This window comes from Lathamus discolor, unplaced genomic scaffold, assembly GCF_037157495.1.
Source record: "Lathamus discolor isolate bLatDis1 unplaced genomic scaffold, bLatDis1.hap1 Scaffold_66, whole genome shotgun sequence".
NCBI lineage: Eukaryota > Metazoa > Chordata > Aves > Psittaciformes > Psittacidae > Lathamus > Lathamus discolor.
In genome coordinates this window covers 470,040-474,986 of record NW_027069383.1, presented here as the reverse complement: position 1 = coordinate 474,986, position 4,947 = coordinate 470,040, and positions in this window count along the sequence as shown.

The following is a 4,947-nucleotide window of genomic DNA, read 5'->3' as shown; positions in this document are numbered from 1 at the left end:
CTTAGTATTTCATTGCAGAACTTAGCGTTTCAATACAGAACTTACCGTTTCAATGCAGAATTTAGTGTTCCAATGCAGTACGTAGCGTTTCATTGCAGAACATAGCATTTCAATGCAGAACTTAGCATTTCAATACAGAATCTACCGTTTCAAAGCAGAACTTTGCATTTCAATGCAGAACTTACTCTTTCACTGCAGAACTTTGCGTTTCAATGCAGAACTTTCCGTTTCAAGTGAGAACTTGGCATTTCAATGCATACCTTAGCCTTTCAATGCAGATCTTTACCGTTTCAAAGCAGAACGTAGCGTTTCAATGCAGAGCTTAGCGTTTCAAGTGAGAAATTCCCATTTCAATGCAGAACTTAGTGTTTCATTGCAGAGCTTAGCATTTCGATGCAGAACATACAGTTTCAATGCAGAACTTGGTGTTTCATTGCAGAACTTAGCGTTTCAATGACGAACTTAGCGTTTCATTGCAGAGCTTATGTTTCAATGCAGAGCATACAGTTTCAATGCAGAATTTAGCGTTTCAATGCAGAACTTAGCAATTCAATGCAGAACTTTGTGTTTCAATGCAGAAGTTAGCGTTTCAAAGGAGAACTTATTCTTTCAAATCAGTCCTCAGTGTTTCAATGTAGGACTTTAGGGCTTCAATGCACAACTTCGAGTTTCAATGCAGAACTTCGCGTTTCAATGCAGAACTTAGCGTTTCAATGCAGAACCTACGCTTTCAATGCAGAACTTAGCGTTTCAATGCAGATCTTAGCGTTTCAATGAAGAACTTATTCTTTCAATTCTGACCTTAGCGTTTCAATGTAGAACTAGCGTTTCAATGCACAACTTTGAGTTTCAATGCAGAGCTTAGCCTTTCATCGCAGATCTTTATCGTTTCAATGCAGAATGTAGCGTTTCAAAGCAGAACTTATTTTTTCAATGCAGACATTAACGTTTCAATGTAGAACTTTAGAGTTTCAATGCACTTCAGGTTTCAATGCAGAACGTAGCGTTTTAATGCAGGGCTTAGCGTTTCAAGTAAGAAATTCCCGTTTCAATGCATATCTTAGCGTTTCATTGCAGAGCTTAGCGTTTCAATGTAGAACACACAGTTTCAATGCAGAACTTAGCGTTTCAATGCAGAACTTAACCGTTTCAATGCAGAACTTAGCATTTCATTGCAGAGCTTAGAGTTTCAATGTAGAAATTAGCGTTTCAATGCAGAATTTAGCGTTTCAATACAGAATCTACCGTTTCAAAGCAGAAGTTAGCGTTTCAGTGCAGAACTTTCCGTTTCAAGTTGGAACTTGGCATTTCAATGCATACCTTAGCCTTTCAATGAGGATCTTTACTGTTTCATAGGAGAACGTAGTGTTTCAATGCAGAACCTACGCTTTCAATGCAGAACTTAGCGTCTCAATGAAGATCTTAGCGTTTCAATGAAGAACTTATTCTTTCAATTCTGACCTTAGCGTTTCAATGTAGAACCTAGCGTTTCAATGCACAACTTTGAGTTTCAATGCAGAACTTAGCGTTTCATCGCAGATCTTTATCGTTTCAATGCAGAATGTAGCGTTTCAATGGAGAACTTATTCTTTAAATTCTGACCTTAGCGTTTCAATGTAGAACTTTAGAGTTTCAATGCACTTCAGGTTTCAATGCAGAACGTAGCGTTTCAATGCAAAATGTACCGTTTCAAAGCAGAACCTGTTGTTTCAATGCAGATCTTAGCGTTTCAATGCTGAGCTTACCGTTTCAAGTGAGAACATACTATTTCAATGCAGAACTGATCTTTTCAATGGATACCTTAGTGTTTCCATGCATACCTTAGCTTTTCAATGCAGATATTCACCATTTCAAAGGAGAACTTAGCTTTTCAATGCAGATCTTCATTGTTTCAAAGCAGAACTCAGAGTTTCACTGCAGAACTTAGCTGTTCAATGCAGAGCTTAGTATTTCATTGCAGAGCTTAGCGTTTCAATGCAGAACTTACCGTTTCAATGCAGAATTTAGTGTTTCAATGCAGTACGTAGTGTTCCATTGCAGAACATAGCATTTCAATGCAGAACTTAGCATTTCAATACAGAATCTATCGTTTCAAAGCAGAACTTTGCATTTCAATGCAGAACTTACTCTTTCACTGAAGAACTTTGCGTTTCAATGCAGAACTTTCCGTTTCAAGTGAGAACTTGGCATTTCAATGCATACCTTAGCCTTTCAAGGCGGATCTTTACCGTTTCAAAGCAGAACGTAGCCTTTCAAAGCAGAGCTTAGCGTTTCAAGTGAGAAATTCCCGTTTCAATGGAGAACTTAGCGTTTCATTGAAGAGCTTAGCGTTTCAATGCAGAACATACAGTTTCAATGCAGAACTTAGCGTTTCATTGCAGAACTTAGCGTTTCAATGAAGAACTTAGCGTTTCATTGCAGAGCTTATGTTTCATTGCAGAACATACAGTTTCAATGCAGAGCATACAGTTTCAATGCAGAATTTAGCGTTTCATTGCAGAACTTAGCGTTTCAATGCAGAACTTAGCATTTCAGTGTAGAACTTTGCGTTTCAATGCAGAACTTAGCGTTTCAAATTAGAACTTATTCTTTCAATTCTGACCTTAGTGTTTCAATGCAGAACTTAGCCTTTCAATGCAGAACTTAGCGTTTCAATGCAGAACTTTCCGTTTCCATGCAGAACTTGGCATTTCAATGCATACCTTAGCCTTTCAATGAGGATCTTTACGGCTTCATAGCAGAACATAGTGTTTCAATGCAGAACTTAGCGTTTCAAAGGAGAAATTATTCTTTCAAATCAGTTCTCAGTGTTTCAATGTAGGACTTTAGGGCTTCAATGCACAACTTCGAGTTTCAATGCAGAACTTAGCGTTTCAATGCAGAACTTAGCATTTCAATACAGAATCTACCGTTTCAAAGCAGAACTTTGCGTTTCAATGCAGAACTTTCCGTTTCAAGTGAGAACTTGGCATTTCAATGCATACCTTAGCCTTTCAAAGCGGATCTTTACGGTTTAAAGCAGAACGTAGCCTTTCAATGCAGAGCTTAGCGTTTCAAGTGAGAAATACCCGTTTCAACGCAGAACTTAGCGTTTCATTGAAGAGCTTAGCGTTTCAATGCAGAACATACTGTTTCAATGCAGAACTTGGCGTTTCATTGCAGAACTTAGCGTTTCAATGAAGAACTTAGCGTTTCATTGCAGAGCTTATGTTTCAATGCGGAACATACAGTTTCAATGCAGAATTTAGCGTTTAATTGCAGAACTTAGCGTTTCAATGCAGAACTTAGCGTTTCAGTGTAGAACTTTGCGTTTCAATGCAGAACTTAGCGTTTCAAAGGAGAACTTATTCTTTCAATTCAGTCCTTAGCGTTTCAATGTAGAAATTTAGCCCTTCAATGCACAACTTTGAGTTTCCATGCAGACCTTAGCATTTCAAAGCAGATCTTTACCATTTCAATGCAGAATGTAGCGTTTCAATGCAGAACTTAGTGTTTCAAATTAGAAGTTATTCTTTCAATTCTGACCTTACTGTTTCAATGCAGAACTTAGCCTTTCAATGCAGAACTTAGCGTTTCAATGCAGAACTTTCCGTTTCCATGCAGAACTTGGCATTTCAATGCATACCTTAGCCTTTCAACGACGATCTTTACCGTTTCATAGCAGAACGTAGTGTTTCAATGCAGAACTTAGCGTTTCAATGCAGATCTTAGCGTTTCAAATCAGTCCTCAGTGTTTCAATGTAGTACTTTAGGGCTTCAATGCACAACTTCAAGTTTCAATGCAGAACTTCGCGTTTCAATGCAGAACTTAGCGTTTCAATGCAGAACCTACGTTTTCAATGCAGAACTTAGCATTTCAATGCAGATCTAAGCGTTTCAATGAAGAACTTATTCTTTCAATTCTGACCTTAGCGTTTCAATGTAGAACCTAGCGTTTCAATGCACAACTTTGAGTTTCAATGCAGAGCTTAGCCTTTCATCGCAGATCTTTATCATTTCAATGCAGAATGTAGCGTTTCAAAGCAGAACTTATTTTTTCAATGCAGACATTAGCGTTTCAATGTAGAACTTTAGAGTTTCAATGCTCTTCAGTTTTCAACGCAGAACGTAGCGTTTCAATGCAAAATATACCGGTTCAAAGCAGAAATTGTTGTTTCAATGCATATCTTAGCGTTTCAATGCTGAGCTTACCGTTTCAAGCGAGAACATGCCATTTCAAAGCGGAATTGACATTTTCAATGGATACCTTCGCTTTTCCATGCATACCTTAGCTTTTCAATGCAGATCTTCACCGTTTCAAAGCAGAACTTAGTGTTTCAATGCAGACCTTAGCTTTTCAATGCAGAACTCACCGTTTCAATGCAGAACTTAGTATTTCATTGCAGAACTTAGCGTTTCAATACAGAACTTACCGTTTCAATGCAGAATTTAGTGTTTCAATGCAGTACGTAGCGTTTCATTGCAGAACATAGCATTTCAATGCAGAACTTAGCATTTCAATACAGAATCTACCGTTTCAAAGCAGAACTTTGCATTTCAATGCAGAACTTACTCTTTCACTGCAGAACTTTGCGTTTCAATGCAGAACTTTCCGTTTCAAGTGAGAACTTGGCATTTCAATGCATACCTTAGCCTTTCAATGCAGATCTTTACCGTTTCAAAGCAGAACGTAGCGTTTCAATGCAGAGCTTAGCGTTTCAAGTGAGAAATTCCCATTTCAATGCCGAACTTAGTGTTTCATTGCAGAGCTTAGCATTTCAATGCAGAACATACAGTTTCAATGCAGAACTTGGCGTTTCATTGCAGAACTTAGCGTTTCAATGACGAACTTAGCGTTTCATTGCAGAGCTTATGTTTCAATGCAGAGCATACAGTTTCAATGCAGAATTTAGCGTTTCAATGCAGAACTTAGCAATTCAATGCAGAACTTTGTGTTTCAATGCAGAA